Here is a 25,437-nt window from a genome sequence, read left to right on the forward strand (position 1 = left end):
ATAACCCTGCATCTGTACATAATACTCCCTGCAAACGCTGCAGCAGCATTGGATTATGGGAACTTATCCCATAGTTCTTAGTAGCACACTGTGCAGCAAATGCATAACTGGCAATACTATAATGAATGTGTCCACAGTATAAGAAAGTTTGCAATAAACATATTTATATTAGAATACATTTAACTAAAAACAGCTTATATATTACACAACATCTATACTGTATAAAAAAATCTGTTTTAAAATATTTAGGTTGTTAACAAATGATGACAAATGCAACCTTAATTTTGCAGCCTTGTGAATATACATTATGGTATCGTCTTTAATTACACAATCACATACTATTTTTTCCACAAGAGCGCTGCCTCATTCAATACACGGGGTGGGACGGCGCTCAGGTTGTTTAACCTGTATAATATGTAAATGTACAACCACGTATGTTTTTCAAATAAGAAATACAGAGGTTCTTTACAAAATATAAAAATAACCCTGAATTGTATAAATTATCATTCCTTACAGTTCAATAATTCAAAACATAGCCAGTGATTAAAATAGATTTTAAAGCTTGGGGAATATTTTCCATTAAAAATTACTTATTCATTTTGCCAAATACAAGCATCTACAAGAAGCTGCTAAAAACTTACAAATATAAAAACACATATTAGAGATGCTAAAAACACTCCAGAGATTCTTTTTGCTCAGGAGATTTTAAAATTTGATTCAAATATTAGTATGCTCAATTTCTTGTGTGCTTTCACCATCACAAATATAATTACCAAGTGCTAAGAATGTATTTATGTAGTCATGCATCTATTTGTAGGAAGATCTGTTAGCCCAAGTGTATTTCTAGAATTTAAATGGAAGTTGTATATGGCTGGCAATAGTTTATAAATTTTTAGTTTTTCCCTTATTGTACATTACAAAAACAAATCCTGATCCGAACAGTTAAATTACATACATATCAAATACTAAATTAAGTATAAAAAGAACATTTTAATATGTTTCAAAGCAGATAAATCTCAAATAGGTATTAACTATAATTTACTAATTATTCCTCATTTGTCTCTTTTGAATATTGTAAATATTCTAATTATAGTACTAGAAGCTTTAAAAAGCAAAGGAAAAATCCATATTACTACAGTGCAAGCTTTCCTGTTATGTTCTGTTGGTGACATGAGCTTGGAGGGTCACTTAGTTTCTATGGTAGTTCAGTCCCGGGCCTCTCCTAAATTTAAACGGAAAATTATACTAAGTCGTATCAAATTATGGAGGTGATTATTTGTTGTCTTTAGTTCATGACTATTTTTTAACATAGAAATAGACACAGCTAAGGTTCCCAGTAGGGAAAACACAAAATAAAAGCAGAACTTCCCTTTTGCATTTTCAAGGGCCTCATTAAAAATTATCAGAAAAACTATTCCAACTATAAATAGCATGGTTCTGTGAAAAATGTGAATAATTTAGCTTTTCTTCTTATATGCCATCATAAGAAAATTACTTAATAAGCATATTTACAGATAAAAGGTGAACTGACAAGCTTTTCACATGCCAAGAACAGCTCACATTTCTTTGTTTCTTCTGCCATGGTTGTCAACATCACAAATACTTAAAGCAGCGCAGGAAGCCATATTCACACACGCTTTAGGGGTCAGAAATAGGTTCCTCATACAGGCCCCCAGTTCAGCAAGATATTTTAAACATGAGCACAGTCCTACAGAAGTCAAAATACTTTAGTTGTCCCACTAAAGCTACCTGCTTAAAATTAGACACAAGCTTGAAGTACTTTGGTGAACTGTGTTCTGCCTTAATTCTGAAACATGCTGTTTTTCTATTTCAATTCTTTTATGATTATATATTTCAGCTGTACTGTAACAACGAAAAGGAAAATGACTATCTATATTCACTTCAAACTTTTGCAGTAGCTAAAGCTATAGTTAAAATTATATTGCCTCTTCCATTATAATCCTAGTTTTACATAACCATAAAACCCTCTCTCTGAAATTCTCCCTCCGAAATTAAAATGTCCATGCTTTGCTTTGATTCAAAGTTTAATTCTGTGGTGAAGTCTGAACAGAAGTCAGACAGTCATTTTTCAGTTAGCTGCTGATGGAGGGAAAAACAAACAAAACTGCCCCACACACTGCTATTCCCACTGCAAAAAGATCTGCAGCATACAAAGTATTTAAACTGTATGCTGTGTCTGTGAAAGAGGCAAAGAAATCCCTGTCTACGCAACAGCATAAGTCTCAAACAGAGGATCTGTTCAAGTATGGACAACCTGGTGACTCCATTCAGCCTCCAATCAGACAGTGCTGAGAGTTTCTTATCATACAGTGTTTTCATTTTACTTTGTGGATAAAAATCTCTCCAATTTGGACTGAACTGTCTTTCTGTCAATGGAAACAGAGAAATGGCCTGAAAGGACAAGGGTTTGCTCCTCTTCATCTGAGTTTTTGACCAGTCACACACACATACACACACAGAGATTATTAGGGTTGGAAGGGACCTCAGGAGATCATCTAGTCCAACCCCCTATTCAAAGCAGGACCAATCCCCACTTCCTTAAATGGCCCCCTCAAGGACTGAACTCACAGCCTGGGTTTAGGAGGCCAATGCTCAAACCACTGAGCTATCTCTCCCCCTATGGCTGCACCATTGTAGGTGTGGGTGCATCCCTGCACTGCTGATGGGATATCTTCAGTAGCAGTGTTCACTGGGCCTGCATATGCGTGGTCTCTCCTCATGCTGCACCACAAGGCTAGCCAGCGCACGGCGGCTAGCCATCCTCAGTTCCTTATCTAGAGAGTCTTAGGGCATGGCTACACTGGAGAATTGCAGCTCTGGTGATGGGGTTACAGCGCTGCAACTCACTCTGCGTCCACACTTGCAAAGCACGGCCAGCGCTGCAACTCCCTGGTTGCAGCGCTGGCTGTACACCTGGTCTGCCTCGGGTGTAGCGATTCCAGCGCTGGTGATGCAGCACTGGTCATCAAGTGTGGACACCAAAAGCGCTTTTATTGGCCTCCAGGGTTTTAAGAGGTATCCCAGCATACCTTTTCAGCCACTCTGCTCATCGTTTCACACTCCACTGCCCTAGGCTCAGGTGACTCGCCCTTTAAATGCCCCGGGAATTTAAAAAATCCCCTTCCTGTTTGCTCAGCCAGGTGTGGAGTGCAATCAATCAGTGACCATGCCTCCACGCCCCAAACGAGCCCCAGCATGGAACACTTCCAAGCTGCAGGACCTCATCAGTGTTTGGGGTGAGGAAGCTGTGCAATCACAGCTGCGCTCCAGCCGTACAAATTATGATACCTATGGGCAGATATCAAAGTCCTTGCTGCTAAGGGGCCATGAACGGGATGCATTGCAGTGAAGGGTAAAAGTAAAGGAGCTGCGCAGTGCCTACTGCAAAGCCCGTGAGGGAAATCGCCGCTCAGGAGCTGCCCCCACGACCTGCCGTTTTTACAAGGAGCTGAATGCCATACTTGGGTGTGACCCCACTGCCAATCCGAGGAGCACGATGGAGAGTTCAGAGCAGGAAGAAGTGGGGGAGGGTGTAGAGGAAGCCGAGAGTGAGGCTACTGGGGTGGAGGGAGACACCCCTACTGGGGTGGAGGGAGACACCCCAGAGTCCCAGGAGGCATGCAGGAAGGAGCTCTTCTCAAGCCAGGAGGAGGCTAGCCAGTCGCAGCAGCTGGAACTTGTTGGTGAAGAAGAAGCAGAGGAGCGGGTTCCCAGTAAGCAGATTTTATTTTTAGGATGGAAATGTTTTGGGAGAGGAGTGGGGGGGTTATGGCTGCCTGCATGCATGCCTAAATGTGGAATAGCCCATTGATTTGGTCTATCATGTCTCTGTAATCGGCCTCGGTAATCTCTTCAAAAGTTGCATCCAGAGCGTGGGCAATGTGCTTGCGCAAGTTTATAGGGAGAGCCATCGTGGTCCTTGTCCCGGTCAGGCGAACTCGTCCGCGCCACTGTGCAGCAAGGGGTGGGGGGACCATTGCTGCACACAGGCAAGCTGCATAGGGACCAGGGCGGAATCCACATTGCTGTAGAAGACCCTCCCTCTCTTCCCAGGTAACACGCAGCAGTGATATATCTGACAGTAGAAAATCCTGTTGAAAATGTAGGGATACTGTTCAGTGCAGGTCCCCCCCCAGGCTGCTCTCTGCTTTCCCCAATGTAGAGAAACCCCAGTGAGCCCTGAGGCAGTTCCCCTTCCCAGAGGAGTAACTGCTGTGGCAATTGGGGGCGGGAGGTGTTCAGTACAGGTCCCCCCCAGCTGCTCTCTGCTTTCCCCAATGTACAGAAACCCCAGTGAGCCCTGAGGCAGTTCCCCTTCCCAGAGGTGTAACTGCTGTGGCAATTGGGGGGAGGGGTGTTCAGTGCAGGTCCCCCGCACCTGCTCTCTGCTTTCCCCAATGTACAGAAACCCCAGCGAGCCCTGAGGCAGTTCCCCTTCCCAGAGGAGTAACTGCTGTGGCAATTGGGGGTGGGGGGGTGTTCAGTGCAGGTTCCCCCCAGCTGCTCTCTGCTTTCCCCAATGCACAGAAACCCCAGTGAGCCCTGAGGCAGTTCCCCTTCCCAGGTGAAGTCACGGCAGGAACACTCACCCCATTACTCGCCATGCCTTCGCTGCCGTGGCCTCTCTGTGCTATGTTTGGTATGTGTACATGATGCTACAAATAGTCTACAAACTCCTTCACTGTGATAATAAACAATGTAGCCTCTGTATTAAATGTTTCTATTTCTGTTATTTTAAGTGTCCTTGAATCCTCCAGCCCTATCACTGCATGCGTGAAGACTGCAGAACTTGAGGAGAAATCCAAGGAAATCAAAAGAAGATTTGATCAAAGCAGTTATGAATCAGTACGCCAGAGACAGTAAGAGGCTGCAGGACTGGAGAGAAAATGCATGAGTGGAGGCAAACATAAAGCAGGAGAAAGGAATTGGCTACCAAGAAAAGCACAAAGCAGCTGATAAGCCTCCTGGCTCGCCAAACGGACTGTTTGCAGTCTCTCGTAGCCATGCAGGCAGATCAGTACCGTGGTACCCCCCACCCCTCCCAAAGCTCTCTCCCTTGTTCCCCAGTGTTTGCAACAAAATACCTTTCTCCAGCAGCCTGGTTCTTACCACCACCAGCTGCCCCCAACACCTGTACGTTCACCTACCAGCCCTGAGAACTACAACCCTTACCCTATGCACTCAACCCCCATCACGATGCAGCATATTAATCCTGAAGTGCAGCAGGCATTGAACAGCAATCCAAGCATGACATATTCAAACCTCTGAATGTACAGTCCACCACCCTACCCCCCTGTCCTTTTATGTACTGTATTTTGAATAAATGGTTTCTTGGCTTTTAAAACATTTTTTATTACTGCAGAAAGTGAGAAATACTGTACCTCAAGGGAAAAACGGGCACAGCAAAGGCACCAAACATTACTGTTGGCTTTCAGCCTCAAATTGCTCCCTTAAGGCATCCCTAATCCTTGAAGCCCTTTGCTGGGCCTCTCTAGTAGCCCTGCTCTCTGGCTGTGCAAATTCAGCCTCTAGGCGTCGAACCTCGGAGGTCCATTCCTCACTGAATCTTTCACCCTTCCCTTCACAAATATTATGGAGGGTACACAGCACGCGGATATAACAGCGGAGATGCTTCTTTCCCCCAAATCTAGCTTCCCGTAGAGACACCTCCAGCGACCCTTTAAGCGGCCAAAAGCACACTCCACAGTCATTCTGCATCGGCTCAGCCTGTAGTTGAACCGGTCCTTGCTCCTGTCAAGCTTCCCTGTATACGGTTTCATGAGCCATGGCATTAAGGGGTAAGCGGGGTCTCCAAGGATCACAGTGGGCATTTCGACGTCCCCTACTGTGATCTTGCGGTCTGGGAAAAAAGTCCCGGCCAGCAGCTTCCTGAACAGGGCACTGTTCCGAAAGATGCGTGCATCATGCACCTTTCCAGGCCATCCTCAGTAAATGTCAGTGAAACGCCCACGGTGATCCACAAGCGCCTGGAGAACCACAGAGAAATACCCCTTGCGATTAATGTATTCGGATGCCAGGTGGGGTGGGGACAGAATAGGAATATGCGTCCCATCTATTGCCCCTCCACAGTTAGGGAAACCCATTTGTGCAAAGCCATCCACAATGTCCTGCATGTTCCCCAGAGTCACGGTTCTTCTTAGCAGGGTGCGATTAATGGCCGTGCAAACTTGCATCAACACTATTCCAACGGTCGACTTTCCCACTCCAAACTGGTTCGCGACCGATCAGTAGCTGTCTGGAGTTGCCAGCTTCCAGATTGCAATAGCCACCCACTTCTCCACTGGCAGGGCAGCTCTCAATCTCGTGTCCCTGCGCCGCAGGGTAGGGGCGAGCTCAGTACACAGTTCCATGAAAGTGGCTTTTCTCATCCGAAAGTTCTGCAGCCACTGCTCGTCATCCCAGGCTTGCAGGACGATGTGATCCCACCACTCAGTGCTCGTTTCCCGAGCCCAAAGGCGGCGTTCCACAGTGCTGAGCATGTCTGTTACTGCCACAAGCAATTTAGTGTCTTGTGCGTCGAATCAATATCATCGTCTGACTCCTCACTGTCACTTTGGAGCTGAAGGAATAGCTCCACTGCCAAACGTGATGTGCTGGCAACATTCATCAGCAAGGTCCTCAGCAGCTCGGGCTCCATTTGTAACAGAAATCGTGCTGCAGACTCACAATGGCGCCAAACTGCTTGGAATGTGTAGCAAAGCACCACGGGGCGTTGGAACAGGAAGCGGAAAGACCCGCACCCTTCCAACAACCCACAGCGCCAAAATGGGAAGAGGTGCTCTGTGGGATAGCTGCCCACAATGCACCACTCCCAACAGCGCTGCAAATGCTGCAAATGTGGCCACACTGCAGCGCTGGTAGCTGTCAGTGTGGCCACACTGCAGCGCTGGCCCTACACAGCTGTATGAACACAGCTGTAACTCCCAGCACTGCACAAATGTATGTGTAGCCATACCCTTAGAGAACTTCGAAGTAGAGGGGAGGAGAGCAGGTAGTGGAGCACCCATAGGGACACACTTTTCAAAGAACCATTGTTATTGCACAAGGTGAGTAACTTTTTTTCTTCTTTGAGCAGTGTCCCTATGGTTGCTCCACTGTGGATGACTCCTGAGCAGTACTCCCTTTGGAGGGCTGGGACTTCAGAGTCAGGTTTGTCACAGATGGCATCAGACGCAGAGTCCCTGGTGATTACATAATATTCTGAGAAGGTGTGGACCGATGCCCTGTTGCCACTCTTGCAGATCTCTGTGATAGACACATCCTTGAGGAAGGCAACAGATGAGGAGACAGATCTCGTGGAATGTGTACGGATCAAGTCTGAATTTGGTAGCACTGTCTGATGCAATTCAAGACCCACTTGGATAGTCTTTGAGCTGATATCACTGAGCCCTTACATATTCCACCATAGAGAGAAACAGTCTAAGGGATTTCTTGAAGGCCACTGTCCTATCGAGGTAGAATACAAGGCTCTCCTCATGTCCAGTGTATGCAGAATGGCCTCCCTATTGTCTCGGTGAGGCTTAGGGTAGAGGACAGGAAGGTGAATAGACTGATTCATGTGAAATGAGGAGGTCACTTTAGAGATGAACCTTGGATGCAGCCAAAGTGTAACCTTGTTAGGGAAGAATACTGTGTAGGGGGGGATGCGCCATCAGAACTGATATTTCCCTTATTCTTCTAGCCGAGGTAACTGAAAACGATCTTTCTGGTTTCATCAATAGATATGCTAGCGAACAGGTGGCCATAGGTTTGATGGGAGGTCTAGACAGCCCTTTCAACACTAAGTTTAGATCCCACAAGGGGGTAGGAAGTCGAGGTTGAGCGAAGAGGTTTGTTATTCTCTTAAGGAACCTTTTAGTGGTTGGATGCGAAAGAACCAAGAACCCTTCTACTGGCTGGTGAAATGCTATAACAGCTGCTGGGTGGACCCTAGAAGATCTCAGGGATAAGGCAGATTTTTTAAGGTCAAGGCAAATTCCAGAATGTGTGGAAGAGTTGCTGACACTGGAGAGATTTGTTGGGATGTGCACCAAATCTGGAACCTGAACCATTTCTGCAAGTTAAGTGTGTCGTGTAGACTTTTTACTGTGCAGTATCAGAGGGTAGCCATGTTAGTCTGTATCCACAAAAACAACAAGGAGTCTGGTGGCGCCTTAAAGACTAACATTAATTTGGGGATAAGCTTTTGTGGGTAAAAAAAACCTACTTCTTCAGATGCACGGAGTGAAAATTACACCCACCCTGATCAAATTGGCCTGTCAACACTGGTTCTCCACTTGTGAGGTAACTCTCTTCTCTTCATGTGTCAGTATATAATGCCTGCATCTGTAATCTTCTCTCTGTGCATCTGCAGAAGTGGTTTTTTTACCCACGAAAGCTTATGCCCAAATAAATCTGTTAGTCTTTAACATGCCATCGGACTCCTTGTTGTTACTGTGTAGTAGAACCTCTTGCACTTCCTTTGAGCATGAGCTTTCTAGGTATTGGAACAGGTCTGTGGATGGTGTTCCCCACCATGCGTACAAGTCGTGTAATACCGACGAGTGCATCTCCACTGGTGGTCATGTGGAAAAGTGCAACTGAGCTTGTCTGCTACCATGTTCTGTGCGCCCAGAAGGTAAGCCGCAAACAAAGGGATGCTGTGAGAGATGCACCAGTTCCATTGCCTCTTTGCATAGAAAGGGCAATCTGGATCCTCCCCAGCGGCTGATATAATACATGTAGGCTATGTTGTCCGTCAGGACTTTTATGTGTGATCCCGCTATCACAGCAGAAGAAATTTGCACAGGCATTCCTGACTGCTCTCAGCTCGAGGAGACTGATGTGCAGGGAGAGCTCCGCAGGTGATCATTTGCCTTGCACTGTGAGACCATTTAAATGCATGCCCCATCCTAAGATAAATGCATCTGTGGTAAGGAGTGACTAAGGTGGCACCTGTAAGAAGGGGATCCCTTTGCATGCATTGGCCAGGTTCTTCCACCAGTGCAGGGAGTTCTTGATCCTGGTAGGCAGCGACAGGGGTTTGTCCAGACTGTTCCTGTTTGATCTATAAACTGAGCTGAACTACAGCTGTAGGCATGTGAAGTCTGGCATGAGGAATGATCACTGTGCTGGCTGCCATATGCGCCGGGAGCAGATTCTGGCTTGTAATTGAGGGCTGCATTGAGTCGTCTTTGTAAGTGATACCAGGGCTGGAAACCTGTCCTGAAGTAGGAAGGTTTTGGCCAGTAGTGCATGTAGGTCAGCCCCTATGAATTCTAGGCGCTGCACTGATGTGAGGTTGGACTTCTGGTAATTGATCTGCAGACCCAGCTCCATGAACAAGTGTATCGTGTCTTTGGTTGCTCAGTGAGTCTCCTGAAGTGACCAAGCTCTGAGGAGACAATCGTCCAGGTAAGCATTATCCCTTGAGATCACAGATGGGTGGCCACCACTGACAGAACTTTGGAAAATATTCTTGGGGCCGATGAAAGTCCAAAGGGGAGGATCTTGTATTAGTAGTGGTCATGCCCCATAATGAATCTTAGGAAAATGTCTGAGAGTCAGTAGTCTGGAGACGTGAAAGTAGGCATCTTGTAGGTTGAGGGCCAAAAACCAGTCTCTCTGTTCCAGTAATGGAATGGTTGTCGATAGGGTAATCATCTTGAACTTCTGAGCTTTGACAAACTTGGTGAGAGCTCTGAGGTTCAGGATGGGTCTCCAACCTCCATTTCTTTTGGGTATTAGGAAGAAATGAGAGTAGAACCCCTTTCCTCGTAGATGTTGAGGCACTGGTTCTATAATTCCCCACTGCATGAATCGATCTATCTTCTGCTGTAGTTGACACTCGTGAGAAGGGTCCCTGAAGAGGGACAGGGAAGGGTGTCGTGGAGAGGGTAGGGAGGTGAAGTGGATGGAATATCCGGATCTAAGACCCATCTGACCAATGTTCTGCACTCCCAGGCACTGCAGAACACTGCCAAACAATGGTCAAATGGATGCATAGTCACAGGTAGCAGTGCGGAATAGTCTCTCAGCGCCTTGACCTGCCCATCCAAAATGATGCCTAGGGGAAGGTGGTTGAGTTGAGGACTGGGAACCAGAAGGCTTTTGTTTTGAGACCCTTCCCTTTTTGTTCTGGAGCTCATAGTGCCATTGTGATGGGAATTGGGATGAATAAGGCCTCTGTTGGTACTGAGCACTAATGGGTCTCTTTAGTCCCGTGTATAGATTCCCAGTGACCTGAGAGTGGCCCTGGAATTCTTCAAGGAGTGGAGAAAGGCATCAGTCTTCTCGGTGAAGAGCTTCACCCCTTCAAAGATGAAAGGTCTGCACCTCCTACAGAAAACCCAACAGATAAAGCCACGATACCCGTCTCATCATGACAGCCATGGAGAAAGTCCTGGCAGCCGTGTCAAGGGCCGACTGCAAAGCTGTTTTTCTGCCAGTTGCCCTTCCTGGATGATGGCTTGGAAGGAATCCTGGAGCTCTCTGGCAATTTATCAACAATGTCTTGTAGTTTATTGTAATTCATGTAGTCATACTTCACCGTGAGCACCTGGTGATTGGCAATTCAAAACTAACGTGGCTGAGAAATACGCCTTCCTGCCAAAGAGATCAAGACGTTTCCTATCTGTGTCATAGGGCATCATCCTATAGTGGTGTTGTCGTTTACGAAAGCTCAGAGCATCTACCATGATGGAATTGGGTGATGGGTGGTCCTTTGTGAGGATATAATATTTTTTGTCCATCTGCTTGCACGTCGGGACCACTGAAGCCAGGGTTTGCCACACTGTCTTGGCTGAGCCAAGGATGGCCTCGTTAACTGGGAGGGTGATTTTTGGCAGTAGATGACGCATGGAGCTTATTGATAAGCTGGTGGTGTGTATCTTTAACCTCCTCCAGTGGTATGTGGAGAGTGTCTGCCACTCTCGTCACCAGCTCTTGGAACAAGCGGAAGTCTTCTGCCATGGCAGGTGGCGACAGCAAGACTGCTTCATCTGGTGAAGAGGAAGATACAGCCTTGGGTGTGACCTCCTCCTCTGCGTCCACCTTTAGCTCCTCCACTTCTTGGGGTTATGAGGCCTGTGATGCTGTAGTCGAGGAGGCATGCCTGGGAGACTTTGGGGCAATGTTTAGTGCCCTTCAGGCAGGCTGGCAGTGCGCCACTCAGGAGTCCCAGTATGGTTACTGTGGTGGCATAATACCTGGTAGAGGTGCCAATGGGTTAACATGCCAAGATGGTGGCGGTGTCATCTGGTGGTACATTCCCAGACCCTCTTGATTTTGGGTCCCATATGGAGTTTGGGAGAAGAATGGAAAAACCCCATTCAGCTAACTGTCCGATTCCTCACTTGACTTCGGAGTGATTGTGGGGAAATAATCCTTGGTCAGCCATGGTTCGAAGCTCTGATCTTGGTACTGAAGGGCAGAGGGTCAGGAGCTTCCAGCATAGCCAGGTGACCAGCCTGATGGAATTCTGCTAGTAAAGAGCATCCCGGCATTGGTGTTGGTGCCAGGGAAGATGGGGACCTCAGCCGTGCGATCTCTGCGGTGCGTGGTTGCTGGATGATCTCAGTGCCGGCAGTGCTGAGGATACCAAGCAAGATGTAATTGCTCAGGGTTCACTTAGGGGACTTCCCGCTCTCTTTTTCGACTTGAGAGGAGTCCCCGGACCATTTCTTCAACCCACTGTCCTTCAAAGTTGAAAGCTGAGGAGAAGACTCACACCTGCCAAAGGACTGGGGTTAGAGAGCTGCCTCCATAAAGATGATTTTCTGGCAGAGCTCTCTGTCCTTGTGGGATCTCAGTTGGAGTTGCTGGCAGGGGGAACACTGTTGCTGGATGTGGCCCTCGCCACTCAGGCCATGTCTACATCTAAAATTTTGCAGCGCTGGTTGTTACAGCTGTATTAGTACAGCTGTATAGGGCCAGCGCTGCAGAGTGGCCACACTTACAGCAACCAGCGCTGCAAGTGGTGTTAGATGTGGCCACACTGCAGCGCTGTTGGGCGGCTTCAAGGGGGGTTCCGGGAACGCGAGAGCAAACCGGGAAAGGAGACCAGCTTCGCCGCGGTTTGCTCTTGCGTTCCCCGAACCACCCTGCAAACCGCAGGGAAGGAGACCTGCTTGCTCGGGGTTCCGGGAACGAGAGAGCAAACCGGGAAAGGAGACCAGCTTCGCCGCGGTTTGCTCTCACGTTCCCCGAACCACCCTGCAAACCGTAGGGAAGGAGACCTGCTTGCTCGGGGTTCCGGGAACGAGAGAGCAAACCGGGAAAGGAGACCAGCTTCGCCGCAGTTTGCTCTCGCGTTCCCCGAACCACCCTGCAAACCGCAGGGAAGGAGACCTGCTTGCTCGGGGTTCCGGGAACGCGAGAGCAAGCCGGGGAAGGAGACCAGCTTGATTACCAGAGGCTTCCTCCTTCCATGGAGGTCAAGAAAAGCGCTGGTAAATGTCTACATTGGATTACCAGCGCTGGATCACCAGCGCTGGATCCTCTACACCCAGACAAAACGGGAGTACGGCCAGCGCTGCAAACAGGGAGTTGCAGCGCTGGTGATGCCCTGCAGATGTGTACACCTTCAAAGTTGCAGCGCTGTAACTCCCTCACCAGCGCTGCAACTTTCTGATGTAGACAAGCCCTCAGAGTGCTCGTCCATGAGCAGGATTGCCTCATTACAATTGCGACACTTCTTTAAGCCCAGAGAGCTGGGCATACCCTTGTTCGGCAGGGAGTTCCCCCCCACTGCGGGTAACACAGAACAAAGATGTCTTTTTTTCTTCCTCCCCCTTTTTTTTTTTTAAAAAGGCACAGTCAAATAAAAGTCATAGAAGGCTAAAGGGCTTCTAAAAGCTAAAGATTAACAACTGAAAAGTAGCGTTAATGATCCATTAACAGACAGCTAAAGGCTATCAACAGGGGTGGTTGAGAAGGAACTGAGGGCGATTAGCCCGCGCATGCTGGCTATCTCATCATGCAGCACAAGAAGAGACAGCGCATGTGTGGGCCAAACAGACACAGCTTCCAAAGTTCTATGATCAGCAATGCAGGGACACAGACACACTTACACAGTGGAGCACCCATAGGGATACTACTCAAAGAAGAATTAAGGTTAATTATGGCCCTCTGCTCACTTCCTTAACATAACTAAGAAGGCACAATTATAATGGCTCCATAATAGTCTTTAAAAAAGCAGTAAATAAAACAACAAATGCACTTATATATACACACCATAGAACTCAAAAGACTTCACAGAGATTAAGTTAATTCACAACACCCATGTGAAGTATGTTAGATATTTCAATAATTTTATACGTGTAAACTGAGGCATAGAAATGTATATAACTTGCTCAAAGTCACACAGAACACCATTCTGCAGACCCTTGCATGAAAAATTCTTATTCACCTAAGTAGCCTTATTGATTTGAATGAAAGTATCATGCAAGTACAGATATGCAGAATCAGAGCCAATATAAGTGACAGAGTCCTGGTTTCCTTTCCTCTTATGACTTAAAAATATATATTTAAGTCTTCAGAAAATAATATAGAAATAATAATAATAAAGATAAGCAAATAAGATTTCACAGTCTGTTCAAAAGCTTCTGCCAATCCAGATTTGGCCTCCGGTCTGCCTATTCACCCTCACTCTAGTCACACCCTGCGTTATGGCCTTCTTTATTCTAGGAAAATTTTTAGTTACTTTTTCAGTACTGTTGTACTAGCCCTGATGGTACCAGTGATGAAAGCTGTAGCGAAGACTGGATGCTCACATGTCTAGCACTGTCATTTAGCAGGACTAGATGCAGCCTTGTCTACCTTAAAGCCTCCACCAATATTACCTCTTGCAGAGCTGCAACTACTGGGAATTATGGGTTGAAAATTCTGCTAGTGAACAAGTATGCCTAACTCTCCCCTTGAGGCTGCTTTGTATTGACACACAGGCTGATTCTCAAAGTATCCAAAACAGACTCCCTGATACATTAGCACACATTGTAGTCATTATTCACCACAGATGCATTTCCACCTGTGGCAGTCCTTATGTAGACCAGACTCTTCTATGCTAGATCTTGAACCTCTTTTTCCATCAGTAGTGCAGCTATGGAGAAGTGCAACAGTAAATCTTTTGTAAACAAGACCTTTCTGGACCGAGTCCTGTTTTGCTTCTCAAAGGCTTCCACGCTATTATGGGGATCTTAATCTAATAAAAGCTGCCTTCAAGACTTAAGCCCAATCAGGCAAAGCTTAGAATAGGCAAGCAAGAGCTACCAGTCTGGCATAGGGATGAAAGAAAGCTGAACAGGCTACTCTAAAATTGTTGGCAGCTATTAATACTGTAAAATAAACCTACTGCAGCAGCACCATCTGGTGGTATGAGTCTCCTTAGATAGTTTATTTAGAATGATTTAAAAGACAATTCTTTAAAATGTCTAAGAACAGCATGAAATTCAAGTGCAATAAAGCAAAACAGTGTTTGTGCATTCCTAATACTTAATAATAATTGGATGTTTCCTAAATTTATTGAATCTATACATCTAAATTAAATCACTGCTACACCCTACTTTCGCATCATTGCACTACTACTTGAAGTTCTGTTACTACTGATTCAGCAACTGCAGTTGCTAGATACATTTTTCTGCCTTCAACTTATGGATCGGCTTTTCATGTAAATTAAATATACTTACAGTTTCTTTACTAAATTGTATTCCATACTCTGACAAACATAACCAATATTATTCTGTTAGTTTACATGTATTTAGGTAGAAAGCAAAACTGAAATTATGGAAATATGTTTTTGAAAATTTTAGCAGAGGGATCAAATATTGGGGGGGGGGAGGAAGTGGAATTCATAACAACTATCTGGTTTAATGGGATTCCTGCTGTGATTCTTCAACACAATAAGAACGTGAAAGTTTTAAAGTTCCAAATGGAGCAGGAAAGGTGCGTTGATGGTATATCCTGACACTATCAAAGATAGCACAGTAATTATCTCACAGGAAGGACTGTTAACTGTACATCTGAGCTGCAAAAAATGCAACTTTATAAAAATTTTATGTCTTACATATGCACAGAAATGCACAGGCAAGAACTAAAATATTAAAATATTTTTATATCTACCACTCTATTACAATAATAAATATCTGCCTTCAACATAGCTCTTCACCTCAGGATTTCAAAACATTCTGAAAGGTAGCTAAGCATCATTTTATAGATGGTGATAATGAGGCAAGGAGTAAATTCACTTGTGCAAGGACACACAGTCAGTCAGTTGCGTAATTGGGAGCAGTACCCAAGTCTTCTGACTTGGTTGTGTACTCTAACGGCTTGAACACACTACCTTAGTGAAGAATAAGGCCTTAGTTTCAGCATTTCTTTTATTAATCTTCAGACTGACAGGATCTACAATTTTCTCTTCCACTTCCATTTTTGCACTAAATATTTATGTAAGCATGAAGCATAAATAAACTTTATATCAGCAATTCCAGATTTTTCCGTCACTCCAGTATATCAGTTAGAAAAACAATATAGTTCCCAGTAGATGCTAAATCTTGAAATTCTTCTATCACTTTTATAAATATTTACTCTGTATCTGTCAGCTGACATATTTAAGATATTAAAAAGTTCCACTGAAGTTCAGTTAAGCATACACGTAAATCTGTAGAGCATCAGAACCTAAGTGTTATCCAATTTCAAACACTTATATGAAGCAAATAAGCATTGTATAATGTAAAGTTTACAGCTGAACTCTGCACATACAGCTTCTGATTTAAAAAAAATAAGAACTCAGAGAGGGCAGATATACTTGCTGGGAAGTTTTAGAATTATCATTGCAACACTGATTATGAAAGCCTGAGCAGCATTTTTTCCTTTGGTTAGCAACAGTGTAATATCATTAGAAAACGAAGAGATACGGTGTGCACCTTGAATATTAGAATGGTCAAGAGATCAGACTTCCTGTTGGGAAGTATCTGTCTTGGGTATAAAATATAATCATTGAAAATTTCTTTCAAAGGAAAAGAAGAAGAAATCTGAGATTAAAAAATACTTTTGCTCCAAGAATCACCAACTTAGAAGGTTACTGTGAAATATCAGGTAAAAATACTTGAAGTGTAAATTCAAAATATGATTATTAAAAACTGAAGTGGAAAATATTAAGGTGGTCTACAGTGCACAGGTAATAGAGAATATATTTTTATAGAAAGGCTGAGAAAATGGAAAACAGTATTAAAAGTAAGAGTATTCAGACATTAGGCATTAGAAAAAGGCTCAACGACACTGAATCCCTAGAGGTGGTCTGGGATTTAGTGGAGATAAAATCTGATCCTGTTGTGGATTAACCAGGCTTTTGAAATCCTGGGTAAACCCAGTAAGATTTACTGCACTTCCATAATTTTGAACAGCAGTAATTCATGGGAATAGCAATACTGTATAATTATTATATCATATGTCTCAGAGCAAGAGAGAGGGACCAGGAATTTAGACTGAAAGTTTGTTACATGAAGCAACAAATGTACATGATCCTAAGTGTTTCTCAAACAACAACTGAGAAAGCACAAATTTTGTGGTTAGTAATCCAAGTTTTCTCCTTTTTTCTGTGGTGCACTACCCTGCCCAGCTGTGTGTAATTCTGGATTACATTAAATTCTGCATAATTCAGAAAACTCCTGGACACAAAGTTGGCATATTGGGCCCATGAAGAGGACACTGCAGCCCTCTCCAAACAACTTATTAAGTCATTCAAACAAAATACTTCCTATATTTTAATTTGGTATTTTTGGAGAGGAGAAGTGTTGTTCATTACAAGTGAATGGGGGAATTTTCTTCAATCATGTTCCTATTAAGACCAAATGTAATAAAAGTTGTAAAATTAAAATTGGCAGAGCTTATTTTTGTGGCAAAAGGCACTGATAAAGATGCTATAGGAAAGTTATGTATAAGATTGTCTGTATAACAGATTCTTAACTGAATAATGTGTGTGTGTGTGTAGATTTTCTAGACCTTTGCAGGTCTAATAATTTAAGGAGGAAATGACTACTAAAAATATAAATATAAAATAATTTTTAAAAATTCAGATGTGAGATACATTACCTGTTGGGGTGTGGTGGGAAGGAAGAAAGAAGAACACACACACACACACACATATATATACACAATCAAATTCTGCTCTCAGTTACATTAGCATGCAAGACTTAAAAAATTTACCAGACACCTACCAGCCAGAGGTGGATATGAAAGATGTGGGAAGGCTGAGCTTACTAGTTAGGTCCAGGAGTAACCAACAGCCCAGCAAAAAGTCCTATCTGCTGCTAGTGGGAACTGCAGCCTCTCTCCTTCAAGCATTCAATAGTCAACCCAACATTGAAGAAATCCACACTAGGTACATCAGATCTAGCCAATTACTGCCCAGTAATTTTGCTTTCCTGAGAAAATTCATAGCGAAGCTAGCAGTCTGGTTTGACTTAAATCAAACTGATTTAAAATCACGATTTAAATCACTAAGTGGAAAGCCTCGGTTTAAATCATGGCTTTTAATCAATTTTTCTATTGTACTTCAGTTATTTTCACTGGCTGATATAAGCATTAAAACATGCTGATTTACAACTAAATAGAACCTTTACACTAGATTTTATATATCTTTCTGCTACCCCTGAGGGTACGCTAAACTTTATACATTTATTCAAGCAATTATATTGCTTAATATTTTCAGATTTTTATTAATCGTACACTTTAGAAAATGCTGAATGATATATTGCTTAATTACTAGATAATTAACTTTTTGCTCAGGATGTGTGTCACGCGGCATTTGGATGGTAACCAGAATTTAGTTAAACACACAAAACTGTGTATTTACTTTTTATTTAAATATTTTAAGAAATTATAGTGTAGGCCTTAACATATTTTGTATTAAATTCAGAATAATTTTAAACAGGGTATATTTTTTAAAAAAATTATAATTTTTAAAAAAATCTGAGTTAAATGAAAAAAATTGACCCAGCCCCTCTGCCCCCCCACCCAAAAAAAAACATTGATTTTTATCCACTCTGGAAGGTAGTGAAAGTCCTACTGCAAGCTTATCAAACCAAAGCAAATATCTTCAAGACAGTATAATCTGGATTCAGTCAGGCCAGAGTGAAATAGCTTTAGCAACACTGATGGTTAAACTGATGTTGATGGATGGAGGGCAGGAATCCATTCTCATCCTCCTGGACCTCCACAGTATTCAGCTTTGCCAAATTCAAGATACTGGTGGTCCTGCCCATGAGAGTGGCAGTGATGCAGGGGAAATGCTCTAAAATGTTTTAAATCCTTCCTGGAGGGCTCACAAGAGCAGTGATGGCAAACAGCACCTCTGCTACTAGACTCCCTCACTTCCGGAGTCCCTCAAGGGTCAATTCTCTCTTCTCTCTTTCAACATGTGCATGCAGCATCTAAGTGAACTGGTAAGGCAACATGGACTCGAGTGTCAGGAATATGCAGATAACACAGGTCTACTTCTCCTTCACCATATTACTATCTCAGTCACCAAGATGACCCCATGCTGGGATGAGATCAAGAGAGCTAGTTGAAGCTGAACTCCAGCGAGACAGGGGTTATGTTGGACGGCAGAGGGAAGCATTATGAGGATCCACGATCTGGTCTCCTTCGCTTCAAGGTATGCATCCGCAGTAGGACAATTCAGCCCATATTTTAGGAGTGCTCCTGGATTCCTTGCTGAGCTCTCACTCACAGTAGCATGTGGAAGTAACACTTTATACCATCTCTAGTTGGCAAGATGATGTTCTCTCTTTCTGGCAGATAATGACCTGGCCTCACTTATGTCATTACTATAGCAACTGGTCAAGAAACCACCAGCCCTTACAAAATTCCAACTAGTATTGAACACAGCAATACACCTACTCAGTAATATGAGCTATTATGATCACATCAAACTTATCTTCTACTCCCTACAGTGGCTTTTCACAGAACAGTGGTTCTCAAACTGGGCTCAGGACGCCAAAGTGGGTTGCGACCACAATTTAATGGGGTTGCCAGGGCTGTCATCAAACTAGCTGGGGCCCAAGGCTGAAACCGAAGTCCAAGCCCCACCACCGAGGGCTGAAGCCCTCAAGCTTCAGCACCCTCCAGGGCGGGGGGCTCAGATTTCAGTCCCGCTTCCTGGGATCTTGTAGTAATTTTTGTTGTCAGAAGGGGGTCGTGGTGCAATGAAGTTTGAGAAACCCTGCCATAGACTATTGAATCAAGTTCAAGGTCTGGGACCGTATCAACTTCAGGGCATTCAAAGGCCTGAGACCAAGGCATATAAAAGATCACCTAAAACTCTAGCATAAAGCCATGGTTGACAACTCTGCTTTATAGGCACAGTGGAACTTTTGCCACAAGGGTAAAGTTCTTCTGTGCAGGAAAAGAATTCTCTCAGGGCTGGGCCCAGACTATGCAACAAACTTCCACTGGAAAAATAACCATCACAAACCTCGCCACCTTCCAGTCCATGTTCAAGGTGCAATTATTCAACATTTGGTAAAAATTTTCAAAAGTCCCTAAGTCCCATTTTCAAAAGTGACTTTGGCACTTAGGAGTATAAGTCTTATTGAAAGTCAATGGGACTTAGACTCCGAAGTGACAATTCCATTGATTTCCAATAAGAGTTAATGCTCCTAAGTGCCAAAGTCACTTTTGAAAATGGACTTAGGTACTTTTGAAAAATGTGTCCCTTGTCTTCTCTAAAACACATACTGCAGTGCGTAAGCGAAAAGCTACTAAAAACAAAACACTACTTTGTACACAGACAATCCCCCTTAGAAAACGATGACATAAAAAATGAAACACACACGACAGATGTCAGTCTCATTGCTTCATGCATTACTGGAAGATGCTCAGATACTAGTGATGACACTAAGAAACTACACAGAACAGACGTGGAAGGGTATTGGGATTTCTTCCAGGGAAATATACCAAGACCCTCCTCAAGGATACCATTTTTCATATCAGCCTTTGGCAATTAGGCGTACGATAAACTTATTGAAACCTCTCCTAAACAAACTCTCTCTTCTTCTTGTCTCCCTGCTCCCCTGTCCCAGAGTCTCATCAATTTTGAGTGGTCTCTCTACATGTTTCCTCCCACAACCTGCCACTAGGTAACAATCTCCACTACTATCCTAACATCAGGGACTTAGTGCTGTCAGAGCATCCTGGAGCATGGCTTTGGCACCTGAAATCCAGGATTGAGCAACACTCCGGCACTTTGGAATGTCTCCCTCCCCACTCCCTCTCCCACTGAATCCCTCTGAGGTTCATACGCCTCCTCAAAGTGTCCGTTGCTCAGTTGCTCTGGGAGTTGTTGTGGATGGAAGGTGACCAAGATAGCTAGCTCAGCGCATCCCTCCAACACACATATATTTGGGCCATCCAAATATGGATGGGAAGAGGGTAGGTTTAGAAGAGAAAATAAGGAAAGAGCAAGTAAAAAATCACTTAGAAAAGTTAGATGCCTGCAAGTCACCAGGGCCTGATGGAATGCATCCTAGAATACTCAAGGAGTTAATGGAAGAGGTATCTGAGCCTCTAGCTATTATCTTTGGGAAATCATGGGAGACGGGGGAGATTCCAGAAGACTGGAAGGGGGCAAATATAGCTCCCATCTATAAAAAGGGAAATAAAAACAACCCAGGAAACTACAGACCAGTTAGTTTAACTTCTGTGCCAGGGAAGATAATGGAGCAGGTAATCAAAGAAATCATCTGCAAACACTTGGAAGGTGGTAAGGTGATAGGGAATAGCCAGCATGGATTTGTAAAGAACAAATCGTGTCAAACTAATCTGATAACGTTCTTTGATAGGATAACGAGCCTTGTGGATAAGGGAGAAGCAGTGGATGTGATATACCTAGACTTTAGTAAGGCATTTGATACAGTTTTGCATGATATTCTTATAGATAAGCTAGGAAAGTACAATTTAGATGGGGCTACTATAAGGTGGGTGCATAACTGGCTGGATAACCGTACTCAGAGACTAATTGTTAATGGCTCCCAATCCTGCTGGAAAGGTATAACAAGTGGGGTTCCGCAGGGGTCTGTTTTGGGACCGGTTCTGTTCAATATCTTCATCAACGATTTAGATGTTGGCATAGAAAGTACGCTTATTAAGTTTGCGGACGATACCAAACTGGGAGGGATTGCAACTGCTCTGGAGGACAGGGTCAAAATTCAAAATGATCTGGACAAATTGGAGAAATGGTCTGAGGTAAACAGGATGAAGTTCAATAAAGATAAATGCAAAGTGCTCCACTTAGGAAGGAACAATCAGTTTCACACATACAGAATGGGAAGAGACTGTCTAGGAAGGAGTATGGCAGAAAGAGATCTAGGGGTCATAGTGGACCACAAGCTTAATATGAGTGAACAGTGTGATACTGTTGCAAAAAAAGCAAACATGATTCTGGGATGCATTAACAGGTGTGTTGTAAACAAGACACGAGAAGTCATTCTTCCGCTTTACTCTGCGCTGGTTAGGCCTCAACTGGAGTATTGTGCCCAGTTCTGGGCACCGCATTTCAAGAAAGATGTGGAGAAATTGGAGAGGGTCCAGAGAAGAGCAACAAGAATGATTAAAGGTCTTGAGAACATGACCTATGAAGGAAGGCTGAAGGAATTGGGTTTGTTTAGTTTGGAAAAGAGAAGACTGAGAGGGGACATGATAGCAGTTTTCAGGTATCTAAAAGGGTGTCATCAGGAGGAGGGAGAAAACTTGTTCACCTTAGCCTCCAATGACAGAACAAGAAGCAATGGGCTTAAACTGCAGCAAGGGAGATTTAGGTTTGACATTAGGAAAAAGTTCCTAACTGTCAGGGTAGTTAAACACTGGAATAGATTGCCTAGGGAAGTTGTGGAATCTCCATCGCTGGAGATATTTAAGAGTAGGTTAGATAAATGTCTATCAGGGATGGTCTAGACAGTATTTGGTCCTGCCATGAGGGCAGGGGACTGGACTCGATGACCTCTCGAGGTCCCTTCCAGTCCTAGAGTCTATGAGTCTATCCCCACCACCCATGCGCAAAGCCTAGCTTGGCAGAGATGAAACTCTGGTTCTGGTGGAACTAGGGCCAGCTTGGCGCTAAGCTTCCTGGCTGCCCAGCAGCAGGATGAGTAAGTTGAGTCCCTGGAGCCAGTTGCAGGTGGTGAGGCAAGTGTGGTTCTGCAGGCAGAGTCCATTCTGAGTGCAGTCAGCGCTCAGTGAGTCAGCTCTGCCCCTTGTGGAGCCATGGTGCACCTATCCCTCCTCAGTGCCTGCAGGAGGAGCTGAGGCTGGTGCCAGTACGAAAGAGAGAGAGGGAGCAATACAGAGGGAGGGAGAGAAGAGGGGCTGCAGGAGACAAAGTCAGACAGTTACAACCAGCTGCAGCCACCTCACCCCTCAGACCTTCTTACCCCTGCCACACACTCCTAAATAACCATCTGCCATATGCCTCCTCCCTTCTGTTGCCCACAACACTTAATTTATCCTACAGATGAGTTCAAATGCCCCCAACTCCTGGTTGCAGAGCGACACTCCTATCTTCACTCTGAAGTGTTATGAAGGCTGGTGACCTTTCCCGACTCCTGTGCCCTCATTTTTCTGTGGGTAAGCAAAGACATGTGCAAGGGACATGAATTCTGCACACATTCAGTGGTGCAGAATTCCCACAGGAGTAAAAATTTATAAGGTTGTATAGTGATGCTATGCCATAGTTATTTTGGTACACTATCATTATAAGCCTGTTTTCAAGTACTTATAATTCTCTGGAGAGTGGAAATAGAGTGACCAATTCTCCCAATTTTATAGGGACAATCCCGATATTCAAGGCTTTGTCTGATATTTGCACCTATTTCCCCCACCCTATCCCAATTTTCACATTTGCTATCTGGTCACCCTAAGTGGGAAGGAAGAAAGGCAGGATGGAAACAAACTCTAAACTGATATGTTGCATGCCTCTTCTCAGCCCAAACATGATGCATGTTTGGAAAGTTTTGTGAAATCCCCGTTGGCCACTTTTGAGATAACTTTATGTTTAAAAGTGCTCTCTAATGAGGCCCTGTACAAGAATGCCATCACATATTTTAAAGCATAACATAATAAAATAATCCTTTAGTAAGTAAAATACAAAATCAGAAGGATCTAATCCCCTCCCCCGAAAAAAACAAAAAATATATATATAAATGTGACCAACAATGGCCACAATAAAAACACCTTTAGGAAAAAGCAGTAAAGATATTGGACCAAATCCTCAGCTAGTGTAAATCCCTTCATTTGGGCTATGCCAATTGACACCATCTGAGATTCTGGCCTGTTTACAAATGGAGAGAGCTGAGGGCCTAGACCTGTGTGTTTAGCCTCCCTGCTAATAGATGGAAATAGGAATAAATTATAATTGCAATATCACTTTCTCCCTACTAGGGACTAGCTGGCTGTCAGCTTTCAATTGGATCATTTAGTAGCAGAAACTCTATTAACAATACATTCTACCCATTTAAAAAAAAATCTTGTCCACACAGAAGATGCCACATAAATTAGGGACATCATCATTTGGGTAGGTATAGGTGGATGTAAGGAGGCCAAATTTACAGAAAGGAAATTACCCTTTTTCTGTTTTTTCTCGTGTTAGCCCAGAGAATTGAGATTTCAAAAGCAACAGTCAATAATGGACAATTCTAACATCTGTCTATGCAGCCTATAGATAAACAAGCCAGTAACATCAGTTTCCTAAATGCAGCATCATAGGATGAAAATTACAGCCAATCAACATAAAAAAGTGTTGCAGGCTACATTGTTAACTCTGTAATTCTAATGGAGAGCCCTCCATTATAAACTCACAATATTCACCCTTATTTTATCATTTGGACCTTCAACTGAATCAAATACAGAAACTTTCCTGATTCAGCCTGCAAAGCTTAATTGTCAGGGGGAAAAATAAAATCCAGCCAGCAAGAGTCCAGTCAAATGTAATCTGCTGATGACAAGAAACAAGTAAGGTGTCAAACAACGGAGTGGATGATAATAAACGATAACTAACAAGAGATAAAATTCTAGTGAAGACAAAGCAGTTTCTAGTTTAATACAAGGTAGCAGGTGTACCTGAAGTACAACCTAATTTGCTCGTCTTCACTAGGATTTTACCTTATGTTAGTTACCATGTGTTAACCAACATGCGTAAGAACACATCCTTTTTCCTAATGAAAATACACCCTTAACTGTCAGCAATGAATGATGCTTGCTATAAATCAGGGGCTTTAAAAATCATAATTTCAAAGAGAATATAGCCATCAATAATAAGTCTTTAAAAAAGAGCAATACAGAGTACCTATTTAACATACAGTTAAACATATTTTCTTAATTATTCATTTAACTAAATAAGGCCTTGCTTTAAAAAAAAATCAAGAAATTAAAATCTGTGGAATTAAGCATATCAGGTAAAAAGTTGGACATGCAAACAGAACTGCAAAATTCTTATACCTTTATAATTAAGAGTCATATTGATTTTTCTTGAATATTATATGTCTCAACTGCAGCCACAAGAAAGAATAGAAGTTTTGTAATAAATCCCAAATACTGATTGAAATATATGGAACTCATTCACCAAGAAAAAGAAGCTTTCTCTCTACTCTTTAATTACTGAGATCCTGGAACCAATGAGTTTGATAAATCATCATAAGAAGAATCTCTGTTTGACATCTGAGAAGATAAAAAATCCTTTTTGTCTTGTCTACGTAATTCTTCTGATTTATCATCAGGACATATCTCCCCGCTCCAGAACCTTGTCAATACTAGAAAAACACTGGCTATAATGTTATATACCGTATATACTCATTCATTAGCCCATTTGTTTATAGGCTGACTCCCCAAGATGGTTAGGTAAAAATAGCAAAAACTCTATGATCCTTTCATAAGATGACCCTATATTTCAGGGGTTGGCAAACTTTGGCTCCCGGCCCGTTAGGGTAAGCCTCTAATGGGCCTGTACGTTTTCTGGCCACTTCCTGCAGCTCCTATTGGCTGGGAACAGCGAACCGCGGCCACAGGGAGCTGAGAGGCTCCGTGCCTGCAGACATTCCAGGTAAACAAAATGACAATGTATTAGACATTAAATTCAGTGATTCCACAGAGTTTAAAATCATCAAATTTTGGTGCAGACCCATTTATAAGTTGACCCCCGCTCTTTGATGCATCACTTTTTTACCAAAAATATTCAGCTTATGAATGAGTACATACTCTAGTACAGATTGGGTGCAGATATTTAATAAAATTTTTAAATCTGTTAAAGCTAATGTTTAAAAAATTATGTAATACAAAGGCTGAGAAAAGAGTGTCTGTACATCTGGGCACAGTACTTAGATTATCCACAAATACAGAGTTTGTTTTTAAAAAAGTCATACGATACGTAGA

General features: G+C 43.4%; 1 protein-coding gene across 1 annotated transcript in view; it reads right to left on the minus strand.

Annotated features, from left to right (window-relative positions):
• Positions 1 to 25,437, minus strand: part of ARID2 (AT-rich interaction domain 2) — a 172,074-nt gene that overhangs the window by 96,368 nt on the left and 50,269 nt on the right.

The sequence above is a fragment of the Gopherus evgoodei genome, chromosome 1 (assembly GCF_007399415.2).
Source record: "Gopherus evgoodei ecotype Sinaloan lineage chromosome 1, rGopEvg1_v1.p, whole genome shotgun sequence".
In the NCBI taxonomy this organism is placed as follows: Eukaryota; Metazoa; Chordata; order Testudines; family Testudinidae; genus Gopherus; species Gopherus evgoodei.